The sequence below is a fragment of the Dromiciops gliroides genome, chromosome 2 (genome assembly GCF_019393635.1).
Source record: "Dromiciops gliroides isolate mDroGli1 chromosome 2, mDroGli1.pri, whole genome shotgun sequence".
Taxonomy (NCBI): domain Eukaryota; kingdom Metazoa; phylum Chordata; class Mammalia; order Microbiotheria; family Microbiotheriidae; genus Dromiciops; species Dromiciops gliroides.
In genome coordinates, this window is record NC_057862.1 from 517,920,023 (window position 1) to 517,942,690 (window position 22,668).

At 37.9% G+C, this 22,668-nt stretch overlaps 1 long non-coding RNA gene across 1 annotated transcript in view; it reads right to left on the bottom strand.

Moving 5' to 3' along the window:
• LOC122739970 overlaps positions 1-5,094 on the bottom strand; it is a 62,936-nt gene extending 57,842 nt beyond the window's left edge. The window contains exon 1 of the long non-coding RNA XR_006354699.1: positions 4,958-5,094. This is a non-coding gene — a long non-coding RNA (uncharacterized LOC122739970). The remainder of the gene's footprint in view (positions 1-4,957) is intronic.
• Positions 5,095-22,668: the final 17,574 nt, after the last annotated feature.

A 22,668-nucleotide genomic window follows, 5' to 3' on the forward strand; every position in this document is an offset into this window, starting at 1 on the left:
CCCCCAATTTCCTATTGGAACCATTGCCCCAAGCTCCTACATCAGCACCAACTGACTTTCTATCCTTAAATCTTTGAATTAAGAGTCATTGAAACTTTCCTTTATATGAAATTGAATTATCATTACTGCTTGGGGGCTTCATTACCATTCCTTTCTGACCTTCTGTTCTTTAAAGGTCATTTTCTTATAGTACATGTCATCTATAGAACCTATATGGAGAACCATTCTAACCTTCACCTCTGGCCACAACAAACAATAAAGGACCATGGCTGACAGAGGCTCAGAACTATTGCTTTATGAAGTTTTTGTGAGGATCCCCAGAAATGCCATGTGTAGAAGCATCATGTCCCAAAGAGATTTACCCACATTCCCACTACTCTGGCAGCAGAGGTCTTTCCCCACAAACCCTATCTCAACCAACAGCTCCTTGCCAAGGGTTACTGGTGTTATTCTGCTGCCCATCTCTCTCTCTCTCTTTCCTGTTTCCATCTCCTTTCCTCTTTCTCTATCTCCTCTCCTCTCCTCCCCCCCTCTCCTCCTCTCCCTCTCTCTGTCTCCCTCTCACCCCCATAATAATGATCTTAGCCTCAGAGAATAAATAGGTAGAAGTTGCAGACAGGCAACTTCATCTGATGTAAGTATTTTCTCACTTAATAGAATGTAAGCCCCTAATGATCACAGTGGTTTTTTTGTTTTTTGTTTTTTGTTTTTTTAAGTGAGGCAATTGGGGTTAAGTGACTTGCCCAGGGTCACACAGCTAGTAAATGTTAAGTGTCTGAGGCCGGATTTGAATTCAGGTCCTCCTGAATCCAGGGCCGGTGCTCTATCCACTGCGCCACCTAGCTGCCCCAATCACAGTGTTTTACTTTTGTCTTTGAGTGTGATTGCCTAGCACAGTGTCTGGCTCATAGAAATCACTTCCTAAGAGCTTGTTGGTTGATATATTTATTGATTAAAGACCATCTTCCTGAGAGTTCAGTAAGGAATGGGTTACCTTAAGACATAGAATTTCCTTTCACTTCCTTAAAAGTCTTCAAGCAAAGACTGGTTTTGCCAGGAATTTCATTAAAGGAATCTTTGTCTTAGTATGTTGTCACTAAATGGTATCTGAAGTAGCCACTAATTCTGATACCCCGTAATTCTATTATTCTTTTTGCACCAAGTGAAAAAGTCATATGTGTCCATTGTGGACTTCAGATTAGATATTAGAACTTCCTGTTTGCATAATTAGAGGAAGGGGATAGGTTCATGAGGAACCATCAGGTCGATAAGAGTCAGGGAATTAGGGTCTTTATGCCTCAAAGATCATTGGATCCTAAGTTTAGAGCTGAAAGGGACCTAAAAGTTATGTAGTCCAACCATTTCATTTTACAGATGAGGACAATGAGATTCAGAGAGTTAAAGGTCACATATAGCTAGTAAGCAACAGAGATAACATTCAAATCCAGGCCATGTAACTCCAAATATAATGCTACCTTACAAAGGCACATCATTCAGAGGCCTCAGAAGATGCAATTAGCATCCCCTTGTCATGACATTGGTAAAAAGTCAATCACCTAAGTAGTGTTTGTTATAGCATCCCTGCCTCATTCTTTACTCCACTTCTTAAGGAAGGAATTCCATTAATTTCCTATTACCCTTAGTAGCCACCAAAACTTCTATGTGAGATGTGGTTCCCTATGCCCAAAATAGGCTGCAGTTGTGGTGATGTGGAAAAAAATAAGCACTCAAAGAAAAAACTTACCAGCTGTATGATTGTGGTATTAAAACCAGTTATATAACTGTGATGTTTAAAATCCACATGTGTGGGGAAAAAAACAAAAACAAAAAACCAAAAAACCAAAAATCTAAATGTGTAGTCACCTTAAATTAGAAAGAAGCTTTGGCACCAGTCTTTGGGCATTAAGCATTTATTAAAGCATATTAGGTATTAGAAAAAAAGAGAACACATGGAGTTCAGAAAGTTGACAAAAGGCCTATCTAGCCTAGAGTTCCAGCTTGGTCTGGTTCTTCCTCAAGTCCTCCACCACAAACCTGCTTCAACCATGAACTGCAAGCCACTTATTTTGCCTCATTTTGCTTGAGTTTCTTCATCTGTAACTTAACAACACCTCGCTCAGGCTTTTTATGAAAATAAAATAAGAAAATATTTGTAAAGCATTTTGTAAAACTTAAAGCACTATATAAATACTATTATTATTGTTAAAAGGAAGAGAGTAGAAGGCAGCTAGATGGCACAGTGGATAGAGCACCAGCCCTGGAATCAGGAGTATCTGAGTTCAAATCCGACCTCAGACACTTGACACTTACTAGCTGTGTGACCCAGGGCAAGTCACTTAACCCTCATTGCCCTGGAAAAAAAAGGAAGAAAGTGGAAGGTATGTGCATTATAGACATTTCATTCATTCATTCAACCAACATAATTTTGTAAAGTGCCTGACACATTCCAAGTACTGAACTAGGCCCCAGAGACAGACAAAAAAAATCAAATCACTACTGGGGAAGTAAATACATGCAGTAAGTGTCAGAATCAGGATCAAAACACAGGTCTTCTAACTCCAAGACTAGCCAGCAACCTTTCCTTGATCCCATGTTCTCTTTACCTAACAGAATTTGGTGCATTTTTTGTTAGGTGTAATATTAATTCATTGTTTATTCTACCTTTCATTATTAGCAAAGTTTTCCTCTTTATCTTTTTGTTATTACTTTTACCAAATTCTGTAAAGTATCCCTTCAATAATTTGATCAGTGTAGCACTAAAGCCATAAATTAACATCAGAAGTCATCACTTTTATTATATTCGCATGGTCCAGACATGAGCAATGAATACTCTTCCAGCTATTTAAGTTGTTCTTTATTTCTTTAAAGGATACTTTGTAATTGAATCTGTGCAAATATTTTTTGTGCTTTGATAGATTGATCCCCAAATGCTCATTGCAGTTTATAGTTATTTGGAATAGTATTTCCCTTTTGTTTTAGGTATGGCTCTAAAGCTAGCACCCTCTTAGTTCAAGTTCAACATCGAGTTGATATGACACTCTTAAGCCACTAAACATTTAACAAAGAAGAGGGTTTACTTTGTATTAACATAGCAAAGATATGCCACAAGGATACAATAGTACCTAACTTCTCTAGACTCCCATCTCTATCTGGAAATGCTTCTAATCAGTCAGTCATCAAGATATAGTGACTCGCATGATCTCAGGTACCCACTAAGTATGAGAAGCTTGGAGTCCACATGACTGTGGCAAGGACACTGCATCCTCACTGCAAAATGTCATCATAGCCTTCATGTACCAATTAGCAATAGATCCATTCCCCAAGCTCTGTCATGCTTGTAAGGGTATCAATTTACTTACACAGTTAAGGGCATAGGATAGGATGCCTCTAATCAGTACTAAGATGCCCTACAAATAATTGTATACAGAGGAAGGAATCAGCAAAATTCTGCCATTGGTCTTCACCTCAAAGGGAAGAGCCCTTGATTGTCCAATCCTCACCCTTATAGGGTCTAGAGCACTCTGCCAGACTCATAGGAACTACCCAAGAATCAATGTGGATAAGGATCTTATCTGCCTTATCCCTCAAGGACTTCTGAAATGCCTGAAGTTGTTTATAGCTCAGTCCACTGGAAGGACTTGCCGGGACCCCCATCCCTCAGAGTATCCCTTATTACAGGATTAATAACTACTGAAGTTCAGTTTGTATGCCTGTCTCATAGTGGACAGAACCATTAGTAAACCAGGAAAAAATGGCTTTCCCCAGGAGTCAGAACCTCATAGGCAAGGGCCCATTGGGCTACCTGGGGAGGCAAGATGCCAGGGCTTGGACTGAAGTCCTCAGTCTCAGGTAAAGTTATAACCTATTCATGAAAGTCACTAATTGAGGGGCCTAGACTGGCTCAATTTTAATGGACTATTTCCATTTGTAAATGGAAGCCTCTTTCAGCCTATCTACTTTATTAGAGAGCCCATCTTATACCATCTAACTCATGATAGACTACTCTGTACAGAGGGTGATAGTATGACCTATCTGCTTCATAGCACCTAGGGCCCATTAACAAGAGTATAATAATTGTTTTACAAAAGTAGCTACTTTGGGGGCAGCTAGGTGGTGCAGTGGATAAAGCACCGGCCCTGGAGTCAGGAGGACCTGGGTTCAAATCTGGCCTCAGACACTTAACACTTACTAGCTGTGTGACCCTGGGCAAGTCACTTAACCCCAATTGCCTCCCTAAAAAAAAAAAAAAAGTAGCTACTTTGGAAATTTTTGGCTCCAGACACTTAATGGTCATTTGGTCTGGCCACTCCCAGGTGTCTGCCAAAGGCTCCACTCTTCATAATGTTTGTGGACAGAGACCTCTAAAAACATGAGGTACACAGAGTCATATGGTCCAGAGAAAGAGATTTTGGGTGGTCTGCTATAGGTCTCTCAGATTTTTAGCCTATTCTGGAGCCCATTCAGAAAGGACAGATTTGTGTATAACTCAGTAAATGGGAGCCCTCAAGATACCTAAGTGGAGAAAATCAGTTCTCTAAGACCTGAAAAGTCTAATAAGTCTCAGGGCTTCCTTTATGGACTCTTGGGACACCAATGTCAATAACTTATTCTGAACTTTACTGAGTGTATTAGGTCCTGGATTTTTCTTGGGGTTGATTTCCCACCCCTTGTTCTTCATATACCATTTGACCCAGTGCCTCTGTCATCTCATCTGGCCCAGTCAACAACATGTCATCAATGTAGTGGTGTACCCCAGTGCTTTCAGAAAGGGAAGCCCTGTTCAGGTCTCTGCCCACCAGGTTGTGGCAATATGAGAGCAAGCTAGCAATAACAGTGGGGGAGAACAATGAAGCTATAATGACTCCTTCTCAGGTGAAGGCAACCTTCTCCTGGTTAGTTTCAGCCACAAGAATAGAGAAGAAAGCATTGTCAAAATTGATAACGTCACACTACTCACCCTGGACCTGAGAGATACCTGGTCCAACACGTTGACAAAATAGGAACACCTGCAATGATGGTATGACAGCCTCGTTCAGCTCTCTGCAGTCTACTGTAAGTCACCAGGTGCCATCTGCCTTCTTAACTGTCTATACCAGGTTGTTGAAAGGGAAGTTGTTATAGCGAAGTACTCCAGCCTGCTTCATCTATGTCTCTAGAGAGGAAATATCTTTTACACACACACACACACACACACACACACACACGCACACGCACACACACACACGCACACACACACACCACCCCAGGGACCCAATATTATTTGGCATCAGTAAAGTCTAAAGTGAAGACAGTGATTATAGTGTTTATCATGCACTTCTGGAAGGAAGATAGGAGGAAACTATGTCATGTTAACAAAGTATTAATAGAGGTTCTAACAGTATTTAAAAACTAACAATTGTAAAACACAAGTATCTCGAAGGTAGGATCTCTCCCTGTCTCTCTGTCTCTCTCTGTCTCTCTCGGTCTCTCTCTCTCTCTCTCTCTGTGTCTCTCTGTCTCTCTCTGTCTTTCTGTCTCTCTCTGTCTCTGTCTCTCTGTGTCTCTCTGTCTCTCTGTCTCTCTGTCTCTCTCTCTCTCTGTCTCTCTCTCTCTCTCTCTCTCTCCCTGTGAATTTTTATATTCCTGAATTCATTTTTTCTTCCTTCCTTTCTTCCTTCCTTTACTGGACCTGTGGCTTCATTGGTATAAGAAGATGCCCATGAAGAAAGAATTCCCTCTGTTAAAGCTGTTCACGTGCCCTTGCTCAGGAACTTAATTGTTTTAGAGAGTTAAGATGGGGAAGGGGTGGGGAAGAGGGACACTGACTGGTTAAGTGACTTGCTCAAAGTCACACACCCAGTATATATGAGTAGCAAGACTTGAACCCAGGACTTCCTGACTCCAAGACCAGACCTTTAAACACTACCCTACCTGTCACATAATAGGCTTGTAGTAAATAAGTGTGTGTTTAATTGAACTATATAGCACTTTATGGTTTACAAAGTGCTTTCACCTGTTTATTAATTCACTTCTTTTTATCCTCATGAGAACTCAGTGAAGGAGGCAGGCAAGTAGTCAGACCTGTGCTAAAGCACACTTTAGTAGTAGCTGAGCAGAGATAGGATGAACCAGAGTGGGTAGAAACTTGTGTCAAGGAAATCAGGCAATAGCAAGAGTAGAGACAAGAGGTATTGGTATTGAAGGTGTTCAGCAGGGTGGTAGCAGAATCATAGGAGAGATGATGGAGTTCTAAGTATAGGAAGAAGGAGCTAGGAAATGTATCTTCATCTAACAGAGATCAATGACAACATCAGCAATCTCTTGAGACCCTTTAAACTAGGGATAGGAAACATCCATTCATGCCATGTAAGCTCTGTCCAGGGAATTACTTCCATCCAGTTTGCAGTACGGAGCTTATGGCAATGTTGTGGGGTTTTTTCCATAGACCAATCCCTCCACCACAATTCCTCTCTACTCCCTTCAACAGTCCAGTTAGTGGCCATGTTTATCTGATCCAGAAGGGAGTTGATGATATTTTGACAAGAAGTCTTGAAATCTTTGTGGTAGTTAACTGCTGAAGAGCTAATGAGAATTTCAAGAGTCAGTTGTAAAGAGAATGAGCTATGACTAGTATCTTACTGAAGATCAGTGTTTGATGTTTACTTCCCATCATAAAACGCCTACCTCAGAGGCTACTAGACATTCATTTTCTTCTCTTCATCTCTCTTTTCCTCACATTTTTCTTCTTCCCCAATTGCTATTTTTTCTCTTATCCCAATCATACATTAAAGGATCATGGATCCAGAGTTGGAAGGAAACTTAAAAGTCATTGAATCCAAACCCTTTATTTTATAGATGAAGAAACTGAGGTTCAAAAGAGTTGTCATTTGCCTAGAAACTCAATTATTCTTCCTGAGATGGGATTTGAACTCATGTTTTCCTGACTCCAGGTCCAGCACTATATACATCATACTAGGCTGCCTCTCTTTCATTTTCTTTTTTTTCCTTTCCCTTTTTCCTCCCATTGAGCTTTTATCACTGTCCTTCAACTTTTTGACTCCCATTTTCTCATTCTTTCTCCTTTCTCCACTTACCTCTCAGTCTCTCCTCTTTAACTACACATTACATGGAACAATAATATATACATCAATATAATTGCGTTGTTTTATTTCTTAATGAGGATTAAGTGACTTGCCCAGGGTCACACAGCTAGTAAATGTCAAGTGTCTGAGGCTGGATTTGAACTCAGGTCCCCCTGAATCCAGGGCCAGTGCTTTATCCACTGCACCATCTAGCTGCCCCTGTTTTATTTCTTTAATGCAGATTTGTGTTTTGAAAGCATGCATACTTTTCTTTTGTGTATTTCATTTTTAAGAGCTTTTCCCTCCCTTCAACAACAAACATCATTCAAATTACATTTAAATGATTTTTATTTGTATGTAGCTCATGAATTACTTTTTCTATACATCTATGAGCTGTCTAGAAAAAAAATGGTTACAAGTTTCTGAGATGCTGGTTCTCTCATTTCCTCTTTGCTCAATTCTAAACCACAAACTGTTCCTGGTTTCCATGGCCTATTCTTGAGCCAAAATTCAGAGTCTGGCTCCTCTGTATTACTTTAAATATTCCTCTTACAAACAACTGGCTGTTAATTATGCAAACTTCCTTTACCCCTAGCTTCCTACTAAGAATATTGCCCCAAGTTCCTACATCAGCACTTGCTGATTTAATGTCCTTAAACTTTGGATAAAAGTTATCATTGAAATCACTTATTATATGAAGCTGAATTAATTTTATTGACATGGCTGTGGGACTTCATTACTTGGACCTTCTCTTGTGATCTTCTCTCTTCTTTACAAGCTATGTTATCCTGTCACATTTCATCTACATATTTGAAGAATCATTCCCACCTTAACTTTCAGTCACCACCATATATCATAGTTACATGGCTGACAGAAGTCCAAAACTGTTGCTTTCTGTACTGTGTTTCATAAAGCTGATGACGATCCTTGGAAATTGTTTTAGAAGGATCATGACCCAAAGTTCATAAACCTGGCAATGAAATAAATAATATTAATAGAAGGAAAAAGGTTAAAATAGCATAAACATGTTTTAAAACAAGATTGATTCCCAGATTGATTCTATATGGAAGGCAAACTGGCTATCTTTGTGACAATTCTTACATAGTCTTTAATCACTGAATGGGTATTGCCTCAGACAAACTTTAACCAGGGAAAGTACTTAGCTTAAAAAGGCCAAGGTCTCCCACTACATCCTGAGCCATCACCAGTTGACTTGACTTATGTCTTGCCACTGGACTCTGATGACTCTGGAAGAAAGAGTGAGGGGGCCAGCTAGGTGGCACAGTGGATAAAGCACTGGCCCTGGATTCAGGAGTACCTGAGTTCAAATTCGGTCTCAGACACTTGACATTTACTAGCTGTGTGACCCTGGGCAAGTCACTTAACCTTCATCGCCCCACAAAAGAGAGAGAGGGATAGAGAGAGGGGGTGGGGCTTATGACTTTCGCACAGCTGTGCCTCACTTAAATCCAATTTACTTGCAAGTCAGGACATCACCTTCCTGATGTCACTGTCCTCTTCAAGAATGAAGGACAGGAGCAGCTAGGTGGCGCAGTGGATAGAGCACCGGCCCTGGAGTCAGGAGGACCTGAGTTCAAATCCGGTCTCAGACACTTAACACTTACTAGCTGTGTGACCCTGGGAAAGTCACTTAACCCCAATTGCCTCACTAAAAAAAAAAAAAAACTATAAAAAAAAAAAGAATGAAGGACAAACAATAACAGACACTTTAGAGAACCAAAGTTCATAAAAGCTTGATGAATTGGAATGTGTATAGACAAACATTTCCCAGATTCATATGGTTTCCAGTCCTTTGGCCTTGAAAACATTTACTGAGCCTTTTAGTGTACATGCATAGAGAGACAGAGACAAAAGAAGGAAAAGAACAGTGATTCTGAACTCCATGGTAGTCTTTCCAGTAATGAGTAGTATGGACATCCTTCTCCAGTGATTTCAAGCAAAAGTAAACAGAGACAAGAATTCCAAAAGTGAACAAGAAGTGTTGGCCTGACTGGTGGAGCTCTCAAATATGGTTGCTGAGGAAATAAGATCACTCTTTCACAAAATGTATAGTATAGTAGTAGTTTGTAAGGTGTTTTGTAATTATAAGAAAATACCTTGTATATTTACCTTCTTGAATAGCTCTGGGGAGGAGAGGAGCTACTAGGCTAGAAATAATTCACTGCCGTTGTTTACTTAATATTTGGTAATTACTTGTCTTTTATGTGATAATTTAAAAGCACTAAAGTCTTTGTCCAAGAAAGACTAATCTGAATGATTTCTAGGTACAATAAAAACCTAGGAATTTAAGGAAAACTTACCTGGCCAAAGTTATCAGGCATATTGGACAAGACTGCTGGGCTGGGAGATTTTAGAGGCAGCATAAAGTCCTGGACGGTGTCAACCCTGGAATCAGGAGGCAGCTAGGTGGCATGGTGGATACTGCATTGGGCCTGGAATCAGATTCATCTTTATGAGTTCATATCTGGCCTTAGACACTCACTAGCTATGTGACCCTAGGCAAACTACTTATTCTCTCAGTGTAAACAGCAAAAATATTTTTGGAAGAAAAAAAACTAGAAACTTCCTTAATAGGAAAAAAAATCTCGAAAACTAGAAGCTTCTTGAATGGGAAAAAAAATCTGAAAACTCAAAGTTTCCTTACTAGGCCCTAAAAAGTTTCTTCCATTTAGCCCTGGTGCTATATTTGACAGTTTTTCTCAATAGCTCTATTTAGCAATTTCTTTTTTTTTTTAAGTAATGTATGTTTTCTGGTTTAATTAAGACATGGTTATTGAGTTCTGTTGTCTAGTTCTCCTTTATCTAGTCGGTCTCACTGATCTTTTTTTTTTTTAATAATAAACATTTTTATTTAAAGTTTCATTTTTCAAATTTTATCCTTCCTTCCTCCCTCCCCTTAACATTCCCTGAGGTGGTAAGCAATCAGATATGGGTTATACATGTGCAATTATGTAAAACATTACCATATTAGTCATTTTGTATAAGAAAACTTGAATAAAAGAAAAAATTTAAGTGAAAAATAGCATGCTTCAGTCTGTGTTCAGTTAATATCAATTCCTTCTTTGGAAGTGAATAATATGCTTCATCATTAGTCCTTTGGGTTTGTCTCGGATCATTATATTGCTGATCATAGTTGTCATTCACAGTTCTTCATCAAACAATATTGCTGTCTCTGCACAGCATTTTCTTGGTTCTGCTCACCCCACTATACATCAGTTCATGCAAGTCTTTCTGTTTGTCATTTTTATAGCACAATAATATTCCATCACTATCATATTCCACAGCTTGTTTAGCCATTCCCCAATTGATGGGCATTCCTTTGATTTCCAATTCTTAGTCAACACAAAAAGAGCTGCCAGAAATATTTTTGTATAAATAGGGTTTTTTCTCTTTTTTGGGATGTCTTTGGGATATAAACCTAGCATTGGTATTGCTGGATCAAAGGGTATACACAGTTCTATAGCCCTTTAGGCATATTTCCAAATTGCTCTCTAGAATAATTGAATCTTTTCACAACCTATTAAGCAATTTATTAATCTAAAATCAGATAAACATATATCTAAATTTCTGAGGACAAAATTTGTATTTGGAGCAATAAGGAACTTTGGTGCAAGTCTGTATCTATATGAATAAGCTTTTGGTCTCTTTCCCTTTAATACACTTGAAAGACTCACAAGCTTTACTCTTTTATGTGTACATGTTTGTTCTTTTCATCATGGTGATAGTGGTTGTTGGAGCTTTTTGGAACCTCATTGATCCTACCAATGTGCAGTCCATGGATAATAAGGAAAAATTCACAGTTGTACTGAAGTTTGGAACAGCCTACAAGTGGATGCACTCTATTCTGTTTGGACTTTTGGCATTTAATACATATCCCATATGTACGTGGTTGCATCATTTGGCTTATGTAGCAGTGGCATGTGGGAATTATGTTTTTTGTTGTTGTTTTGTTTTTTTGTTTTTGTTTTTTGCAGGGCAATGAGGGTTAAGTGACTTGCCCAGGGTCACACAGCTAGTAAGTGCCAAGTATATGAGGCTGGATTTGAACTCAGGTCCTCCAGAATCCAGGGCCGGTGCTTTATCCACTGTGCCACCTAGTTGCCCCATGGGAATTACTTTTTAAACTGGTCTATTTCTACACACCAAAGAGGATGAAAAATGATGAGGTATTCAGTACCAGTATTAATACTCATTTATCTTTGCTATAAATTTTGGTCAGGAATTATGGAAGAGCCATCAGAGTTGAAAGAATTCTATGACCCAGACGAAATGGAACCAATGAACTGGATTGAGTCAAACATTCCCAGAAAGGTTGTATTTGCTGGAAGCATGCAATTATTATCAGGAGTCAAACAATACAAAGGGAGGACCTTAACCAGTCACCCACACCAAGGGACTGAGAGAAGAACAACAGAGGGAAAGAAAGAGATTTATTAAAAATATGCAAAGAGATCTCTGGAGGAAGTCGACAAACAACGGTTCGTGGGAAATTAATTTTACTTATAGTTTAATGCTATGAGGTGAATAAGTACTGTAGAAATTTACATGAGTGTTGATTTTTTTTTGGTGGGGCAATGAGGGTTAAGTGACTTGCCCAGGGTCACATAGCTAGTAAGTATCAAGTGTCTGAGGAAGGATTTGAACTCAGGTCCTCCTGAATCCAGGGCAGGTGCTTTACACACTGTGCTACCGAAATGCCCCATAAATAATCTTAGAGGGTTATGTGGGGGAATCAATAACCAGTTGGAATATCCAGACAGATAGCATTATCTTTTTTTTTTTTTTTTGGTGGGGCAATGAGGGTTAAGTGATTTGCTCAGGGTCACACAGCTAGTAAGTGTCTAGTGTCTGATGCCACATCTGAACTCAGGTCCTCCTGAATACAGGGCCAGTGCTTTATCCACTGCACCACCTAGCTACCCCCAGAGTATTGATATTTTTAAGGAATTTTACATAAACTGTCTCTTTTTTTGGTTAGCTTCTTCCACTGGTGTTCATCATGTAGAGTGGAAACAGATTTCCAACAACAATCTAGAACTTTGTTGTTTGAGCTGTTTGTTTCCAATCAGAGGAATACTGAATCTGCTTAAGGTCTGCTTAAGATTAGAAACATTTTTAAGCATACTTTGAATTTTATTGAATTGAATCAAGTGAATTCATAACAAAATCAGTGAATGATATCCTTTCAATTTAAATATTTCATACTATAGATGTATTAACATACACTAATAATGGTGACAGTTAAAAACAAAGCTTTTTTCTTTTTGTTATCTTCACAGACATTTTGAGTTTTCATGCTTTTAGCATTCAAATATTATAATGTGTTTATGTGTTTATTTGATATTTTGTCATTGATATGTGCTTAATCAAGCACTTCAGAAAAACTGGTACCTTTTATTAAGAGCAAATTTCTAAAGTAAATAAGTACAGAAGAGTATTATAAATTAAATATCTTGGGTTCTTAGAACACCAGAAAAGCATGTGTGTGAGAAGATTGTTTTGTTTCATAATAGGATATTTGACTGGAATTTGTTTTATTACTGTCTGGTGTTTTTTGTTTTAAAAGACATTAATACTATTTTAATCTTTTTCTTTCCGTTAATATTATTTGTTTCATTTCCAGGTTGGTGAATTATGGTAACCTGTGTCCTGTGTTTAGTTTTTGTATTTTTAATAGCTTAGTGTTTACCTACTTTTTAATGTTGTCTTAACTATGTTACTATTGTGATATTCTTAGGCAAATGGCATTTTGATACCAAGTATAATATGTTAGGTCCAGTCTTAATGAGTTACTTTCTATGTTGTTTTTTTTCTTTTCTTTCTGAAAGATAATCAAGTGCCTCTAAGTCTACCTCTAATCTCACAGATATTACCTGAACACTTTCAGAGCCAGAGTTGAGCCTTTTCCTTAGTCCTTCTGAACCTCAGGGCAACCCCCTTTGGAAAGTTTTCTTTTTCATCCTTTGAGATTGTCACTGGGTGCCTGATGTCTCATCTTTCACTTTATGGCAACCCCTTCACCATCAAGGTTGAGACACCTGCACAAAGACCCTGCAGTCCAGGTGGAAAGGACCATACTAAGTCCTCAGCAAAGCTAAAGGAAGTTGACAGCTGGGTACATCTGTCTCATCTAAAGAGGGCTCCAGTGGATAGCTCAGCCCACTACTGACATCAAGCTCCAACTGCCCTGAAGAGATAGATTTAATCTCTCTACTGCTATCTGTGCAATGGCAAAGAGAGCTTGGGCAGTTAGATGGCACTGTGGAGTCAAGAGTGAGGCCTGGAGTCAGGAAGACAAGTTCAAATCCAGTCTAGCTGTGTGACCCTAGGTAAGTCACTTAACCCTGTTTACCTCAGTTTCCTCATCTGTAAAATGAGCTGGAGAAAGAAATGGCAAACCATGATGGTATCTTTGCCAAGAAAACCCAAAATAGGGTCATCAAGAGATAAACAACAAATAGAGCTAACCAAATGGCCTTAGGTGTATGTGACAACATTTAGCCACACACTCATCTCCCCATTGCAGAAATTTGCAGCTAAATTAATAATCTAGAGCCTGACAGAAGTTTTGTGGTTAAAAGGACCTCAGGTGGATTACTGCCACTGTAGTCTACAACCTATAGCTGGTTACTAGCCAAGCAGAGCTGTTTTGAATGCCAAGAGATTGGTCTATTTGGGGCAGGAAATGAAGCAAATAGCAATTCCTCCATTTACATCCTTGTCATCAGAGCAAGTAAATATTCTTAATGATTTTTTTCCTTCCCAAATAGAACTATAAATGCCCATCTCCATTCTTCTCTAATGCAAATTACCACTATTTGCTTTTCCTTTTCAGGAAACTCACCAAAGTCCTACAAGATCCTTCTCAAGTCATAAAATTCCCCTTTCGTCTTGCTATCTTCTGTATGGTCCAGATCTCCTCAAATTAGAGTCTGGATTTCTCCCTGCCGGTTTCATTGGGACATGGATAGAGAAGCAAAAACAAGGACCAAGTAGGAGAAAATAGTGTTATCGCAGAAAACAAGGATAAGGAAAAAAAGAACTGGGTGATGGGGAAATATTTATGTGTTAAGTCTCCCACCACTCCAGTCCATTCTAAATACTTCTACCAAACTGATTCCCTTTAATGATAATCTTACTATGTGATTCTCCTAGTCAACCAACTCCAGTGGCTTTCTGTTACCTCCAGCATAAAATATAAACTCTTGCCTTAAACTTTTAAAGCCCTTCACAACCTGATCCCAACCTATCCTTCCAACCTTATTAGACATTAATCCACCTACCACACTCCGATCTAGCCAAGCTAATCTTCATTCTGTTCCTCATACATGACAAATACTCCATTTCCTATCTGTCTTTACATGCCAGAAATGCACTCCCTTCTTACCTCTACCTCACAAAGTCTTCTTTTCTATTTTTGTAAGATGATAATAGTGTTTATAGAGCACTTTAAGGTTTATAAAACATTTTACAAATGGTATCTGATTTGATCCTCACGACAACCCTGGGAGGAAGACCCTATTAACTATCTTTATTTTATAGATGAAGAAACTGGTGTAAATACAAGTTAAGGGATTTGCCTATCATCACACAGCTAGGAAGTGTCTGAGGCTGAATTTGAACTCAGATCTTCCTGACTCCAAGTCCAATGCACTATCCACTGTGCTATCAGCTGGATGTAGTTCAAATACCATCTTCTTTACTGAGCATTTCCTGATAAACTTAACTTCTAGTGCCCTACCTTCCAAACTAGCTCATTTCTAAGCACTTTGTATATACTTTTATATTTTCACTGTATACCTACATAAATATGTCTATAGAGAGCCCCTCCACTAGATCATAAACCCCTCGAGAGCAAAGACTGTGTTTTACCTCTTCTTATGTCCCCATCACTTAGCACAGTGACTGGCACATAGTAGGTACTGAAAAATGTTTATTGACTGACTGACTGGTACATATGTTTGTATGCATATTATATATGTGTGTGTTTCTAAATACATATTATGTCCCCCTCTCTAATGTAAGCTCCTTGTGAATAAGGATTGTTTCATACTTCGTACTTGTATCTCCAGCATCTAGCACAGAGCAGGCCATTAAATGAGCTCACTCAGTCCTTTCCTATGGGGAATAGCATAAAGTCAAATAGGAACTAGCAGGATTATGAAGCAACCTGACAGTGGATGAAGTACTTGGCTTGGAGTCAGGAAAACCTGGGTTCAAACCCTACCTCTGACACATACTTGCCAAGTCTCAATCTCTCAGTCCTTCCCCACCACACACACACATCCCACCTCCCTAGGTGATTTAGTAGGACTCATATATTAAGTTCATTGATGTCTGGAGTTCCCAACCTGGGAATTCCCTATGCTGACAAAACCCCAGATTCTTTGTGGTTTCGTTATAGACTAGGGTGGAGAGCATGGGCAATGTGCTAAAAAGGAAAACTTTGCTCTCCTGAGGCTTGGGGAACTCATTGTGAGCTGAGGGAAGGTTGTAGGCAGGGAATTTGATTGAGAAAATTTCAAAGAAGCTAAGGGCATTCAGAAGGACTCCTTGGAAAAGACCCTGATGTTGGGAAAGATTGAAGGCAAAAGGAGAAGGGGATGGCAGAGGATGAGATGGATAGTGTCATGGAAACAATGAACATGAACTTGCACAGACTATAGTGAGGATGGAAGGGCCTGTCATGCTGCGGTGTATGGGGTCGGTCACAAAGAGTTAAACACAACTAAACAACAACAACAAAAGGGCATTAAAGAGCTAACTTCCAGTTCAGCCTCTATATTTTATAGAAAAGGAACCTGTATGGGGCAGCTAGGTGGTGCAGTGGATAGAGCACTGGCCCTGGAGTCAGGAGTACCTGAGTTCAAATACAACCTCAGACACTTAACACTTACTAGCTGTGTGACCCTGGGCAAGTCACTTAACCCCAATTGCCTCACTTAAAAAATAAATAAATAAATAAAAGGAACCTGTGGCCAAGAAGAGAAAGGAATTGATCCAAGTTAATTAGTTGTAGACCCTAAACTAGGAATATGGTCTGTTAAATCCTATTCTAGTGATTTTTCTAACACACTGCATAAAAGATATGTCTTTTTTTTTCTCTTCTCTTCTCTTCCCATCAGTCAAAAAAATGGGGCTGTATTGAGAAAGGCCCTCAAAAGATTTCTGACAAGACCCCCTTTGAAAGTTGGTATGGGGAACAAAAGCAACTTTGCCTGGAAACGTAGAAGATCCCCTACCAACCCACCCCATAAAATGCATTCATATATCCTTTTACCCCATCATGTTTTGGAAGAGGGACTACAGACTGGGAGACTTAATTAAATTGAAATTATTATCAGAAAGTCAAATTCCCTCAGTAAAAAGACATGATTATAAATGGAGATCAGTTGAGGCTAGCTCCTCCTTCCCCTTCCCTTTACCCCAGCCAAAGGCTTATTATATTGAGATCTCTCTACAAGCAGCTTATCTGGAGGCAATAGAAATAGATATTTGAATGAAATAGAATTTTCTCTAGGTCATTGCTACCTTCAAAACCTCAGTGAGTCAGTCTTGAGGGGTTGATAAAACTTTAAGTTTTTCATATTGTTTTATCTTGTTAAACAATTGGTTCACTGTGAGAATTTTAAGTAGACATACTTGGTTCAGTACCCATACACCACCAGAAGAAAGGAAGGTCCCTTCTCCATTTCTTCATTAGGTTACATATCTGGAATCTTGTTATAAGTCCTAGAATTGGAAGTCATGCCAACCTCTTCAGAGGAAGATCTTCAGGAAGTCCTAAAGCAGGGGATCTTCAGCTTTTGTGTGTCATGGACCCCTTTAATAGTTTGATGAAACCTCTGGATCCCTTATAAGAACAATGTTTTTAAATAATTAAAGGAAATGCTCAATTTTAGTTAGAGATTAATGAAAAGAAAAAAATATTTTTCTTATCCACGTTCACATACCTCACAAAAATCTAACTCCTTTAAAGGGTTCCTGAATTCTAACTTAAGAATTCCTGTGCTAATGCTATAAACAGCAAGATAATAAAATTATTCCATCTCAGTATATTTTTCTGGAATTTGGATGGAGTTTACCAAATCATTTCCATGAAGGTACTTGTGCTTTCCTCTAAAAGATCAAAGATGAGTCTACCTCAAAGGCAAACACTGTTGGGGGCAGAGAACAATTCAGATGACACAGGGAGACAAGGGGATCTCCTTGTACCCTGTTTCTCCATGCTTGAGCTACCTCCTAGTCTGCCTAGGCTCTCACTGTCTCACTGAGGAGCTGGATCACCTCCTTCCTTTAAGCTTTATGAAAACTTTTCTCAAGAAATGAGAACTCACCCAATATTAGAACCACATTTAGTTCATCCTGGTTACTTGACAAGTGTGGAAACTTTAACCCAGAGAAAACTTTGGACTCCGGCTACAATGTTCTTTCCACTGTAGCACGACAATAATAATAATGCCTTTGCAGGGAGGGGGTTGGTTTTGTTTTAACAAGACTTGTGAATTTGTCTCCATTGGAAACTCCCTCTATAAAGTATATTAGCTCCTGATCTCTAATTTCAATCCTATAAGGCTGCCTGAAGCTCTAATTAAGCAACTTGACTAGGGTCCCAGCCATTATGTGTTAAAGGTAGAAATTGAACCCAGGCCTTTGTGATTAAGGCCAGTTCTCTACCTACTTTGCCCTGCTGTTGTTTAATAATTCATTATATTTACCATTTTACAGTTCCCAGTGGGCTATTTCATTTGATCCTTAAGTGTCTGAGGTCAGATTTGAACTCAGGAAGATGAGTCTTCTTGATTCTGATCCCAGCATTGTATTCACTGCACAACCCATTTCACAATTGATTGGATCAAGAGGGAAGGGAGGGCTGGTTGTGAAAAGAGTGTTAAAGATGACCCCAAGATTTCATTTCTGTTGAAATGGGAAGCTAGTGCTATCACTATCAGAAATAGAGAAGATAGCAGGGAAAAGCAGGATTTGAGAATAATTTCAGTTTATTTTTGGACATGTCGATTTTGACAAATGGTACAGACTTCTGCGTGATGTCCAACAGACAGCTAGATATTTGGAAAGAGTTGGGCCAGAAGATATATACATAAGAGTCATTTTCAAAGAGATGGCAATGAGGGTGGCCAGATAGAAAACTGGTCCTTTTCTAGTAAGAAAGAAAGATAGTTTCATCTTATATGCTATGTTCTGATATGTATTTAAAGAGAAAAGTTCTCCACAATACAGAAAATATTTAATCATGGCCGGGGGGAGGTCAGGAAAATTAAAGGTTCAAAGGGAGATCATTTAATATACATAGTATGCTTGTCTCAAGGATATACTTAAATTACAAAGGGTTGTTAATTGAAGTCATTAAAACCAGACTCCCAGAGATATGTGAAATCTATTCCCACCCATTTAACATTATAAAGTTTTTTAAATAAGTTTGAAGTTTTTCCTATTTGGCTTAAGCATTTATTCCTGGAATAATAGTTCACAGAAAAACAGATTTCCTACAGATGAAACCTTGGCAAAGTAAAGATCAGTCTTGGCATTTGAGTCTCTTAGAATTTTATGAATTAACAGACTAGTGAATTGATACTTTGAGGATAAAATTTTCACTGAGAAGATTTCCTACTACCTATAGGATAAAATATAAACTGCTGTATTTGGCATTTTAATGCCTTTACTACCTGGATACAAAATATCTTTCCAACTTTTTTACACATTATACTCCCTCAAACTTCCTATGGTCCAATCCAAATGGATTTCTCATTTTTCCTCCAATGGCATTCCATTTTCCATCCCTATGCCTTTAGATAGGCTATTTCCCATACTTGGAATATTCTCCCTCTTCATCAATTCTTCCCAGAATCCTTAGTCACTTTCTAGAGTCATCTTAATTCTTTCCTGATCCCCTAAGGTGCTAATTCCCTCCCCAACAAAATCACCTTATAATGTATATAATCAATATGTACATACCATATATCTGAGTATATATTTATAATACAAATGTATGTATGTATAAGGAGAGAAAGAATATATTTTGTTTCTCCCTATCCATATATATGTTATCTGCCCCCAAAGAAGTGCCTAATGCATTGTTCTCACAAAATAAATTCTTGCTGACTGACTGAATGAATGAATCATACATTTTTAAGGTTTTGCAAAATGCTTAATATTTTTTTTTTGCATTTCAGTCTCACAGAAAACATATGAGATTGGAAATACAATAGGTATTATCCTCATTCACAGATGAGAAAAGAATGCAAATGGGGAAAAGAAAGGAAAAGAGGAATCATAGGGAGAGAGTGGAGTTTTTTTTAAAGATTTAGCCATATTTACAAATTTATTGTAAGTTATGGCTGAGAAAATTGAAATTAGATACAACCTGAGTGAAAATGAGGTGACAAGATGAATAATCCTGGGAAGTATTCATTTGGAATGACTGGCAAGCTGTTATGGTAAATGTTACAAAGCATTATATGTTGTCAGAATAAATATGAATTCATATCTTGCTTCTTACACTAGTAATTCTGTGACATTGGGAAATTCAACTTTCCTGAGTCTAAGTTTTCTCATATGGAAAATAGAAATGATAAATCAGTTCAAGTCACCTATCATTTATTAAATACCTATTATATGCCAGGAACTATGCTAAGTACTCCAGATAAAAAGAAAGGCATAAAATAGTCCCTTGCCCTTAAGGAGTGTACAATCTAGTAGGAGAAACAACATGCAAACAACTATGTAGAAACAAGATATAAGCAGGATAAATTGGATATAATAAACAAAGAGAAGGCACTAAGATTAAGGGGGACTAGGAAAGACAATGCTGAAATGGAGACTTTAGATGAGTGGTGAATCCATGAGGCAGAAATGAGAAGAGACAATTCTAGGAATAGGATACAGCCAGTGAAAACGCCCAAAGTTGGGAAGTGGAGTGTCCTGTGCAAGGAATAGCAAGCGGTCCAGTGTGACTAGAAGACAAAGTATATGGAAGAAATGATTTGTAAGAAGACTGGAAAGGTAAGAAGAAGAAATCTATAAAGGGCTTTAAAATCCAAACAGGATTTCCTATTTGATCATAGAGGTAATAGGGAACACTGGAAATTACTGAATCAAGAGATGACATGGTCAGACTTGTACTTTACACAGATCAGTTTGACAGCCAAATGAAAGACCAACTGAAGTGGGGAGACACTTGAGGTCAACCAGAAGGCTATTGTAATAATAATGTGTGAGGTAATAAAGGTCTGCAGCAGGATAATAGCAGTGTCAGAGGAGAGAAGAGTTCATTTATGAGGGATGTTGTGAATAGACAGGACTGAGTTGAAACCCTTTAAGAACATCAGATGCCCCAGAAGAGTGTAATTATAATGATCATAAATTTGGGTTTATATTTAGGGATTTTGAAGCACAATGAGTATTATATTATCTAGGGTTCCAACAAAATTGCACTCTTTTTAAAAAATGGCTGCGTGATTCAAAATTACATGGATATTTATCAACAAAAGAGCAAATTTAAGAAGAAAATTCTCAAAATTTTCAGGGGTAATGTGATGAAGTAGAATACACACATACACATACACACACGCAAATACACACCATCTTGGTTCATTTCTATAGGGAAAAAAATTAAAATCTTGGTTTAAAAGATTTAAATTCATGGTCTTAAAAAATGGCCACAACAAGATAAATGGGTAGAATAACAAACCAAAACAAAACAAAAAAAACCAACAACAACAAAGAAATTGAATGATGTAATTATAATGAACAAATTTGGCTCCATAGAAGTGGTTTTTAATAATGTACCCCTCTCCCTTCATTACAGAAATGGATGACAACGTGTGTAGAATTTCACACAAACTTTCAGATACAGATGATATGTTGACTAGTTTTGCTGAACCACTCTTTTTCTCTTAATTTTTAATCTTTATTCATGAAGTAGCTTGCTGGGTAGAGGAGAAGAACATAACTGGAATTTTTTCACATGAAAGAAAATCATGGTGAAGTACCTTCTGAGATGAGCTATCCCATTCAACACTATGCATAATTATAAAACACTCATTGACAAAGATCATATCCGATTCACCAAGTATACTATTGATGATATTCTTACCATTACGACAAGACTGATTTGAAGGTCCCTTCTCTAGGATTAGAGTTTTGACCAATTCAGATCAGTTTTGCCTTTCATATTCATTTTATTCTCTGGAGAAATGAGATCGTTTTCTATTTAGTCCACAGGTATATCTTCTAGTCAAAATTAAGATGATGTTGTCATCAATTCCTTTACCAAGTAAGCTTATGTTTCTGGCTTCTTCTGCCTTAGGAATCAATTGTAGTTTCTTGATGTCACCTTGGTCAGCCTATGTCATGGAGAAAAAAGAGATAGTAGAGAGTATGGTTTATAATGGTGAAGTGAAAATGTATTAGGAATAGCATGGGAAGCGGGGGAGGGGCAATTCTGTCACAATCTACTCCAACAGGCCTATCCCATCCTCTTGCTATCTTAGTTCTTTTCCCTGCCCATCTTCCTATACTACATCAATTGCCCAGGTTTCTGACACAGTATTCCTATTCTTCCCCTATTTTAAAAAAAAATTGTTTTTATTTCTTCAAGGAACAAAAATATGTTTTCTTTCCCTCTAATCTCCTCACCATTCCTGTTAGGGGAAAAAATAAGAAAATCCTTGTAAAAATACACAGTTCAGCAAAACAAATTCCTAAATTGGCCATGTCCAAAAATATGTATGTCTCAGTCTGTACCCTGTTTATCACTACTCTATCAGGAGGTCATTAGCATGTTTCATCATGAGTCCTCTGGAATCATGATTAGACTTTGTATTGATCAAGGTTTTTAAGTCTTTCAAAGTTTTCTTTAGAATTCTGTCATGGTATAAATTGTTCTCATGGTTCTACTCACTTCCCTCTGCGTATGTTTTCAAACAAGAGTTCATACAAGTCTTCCCAAGTTTCTCTGAAAGCATCTCTTTCATTATTTCATATGGCACAATAATATTCTTCTACATTCACATACTATAACTTATTTAGCTATTCCTAGATTGATGGGCATCCTTTTATTTTCCAGTCCTTTGCCATTATAAAAAGAGGTACAAAAAAAACTGAACAAAAAAGTCCTTTTCCTCTTTCTTTGATCTCTTTGGGATATGGCTCTTATTAGTGGTGTCAAAATGTATGCACAGTTTACTAACCTTGGGCTTAATTCAAAATTTTTTTTTCATAATAACTGGACCAATTCACAGCTTAGCCAACAGTATGTCTATATATCTGTTTTCTTGCAGCCCTTCCAGCATTTGTTATTTTCCTTTTTGGTTAACTTTGCCAATCTGATTGGTATGACATGGAACCTCAGAGTTGTTTTAACTTTCATTTCTCTAGTATTAATTTAAAACAATTTTCATATGGCTATTGATTGGATTTCTTCCTTTCAAAATTGCCTACTCATATTTTGATTGTTCATCAATTGGGGAATGGTTTTATTCTTATAAATTTGAATTTATTCCTAATACTTCTCAGAAACAAGACCTTCATTGGAGAAATTTGTAAATATTTTTCCTAGTTATCT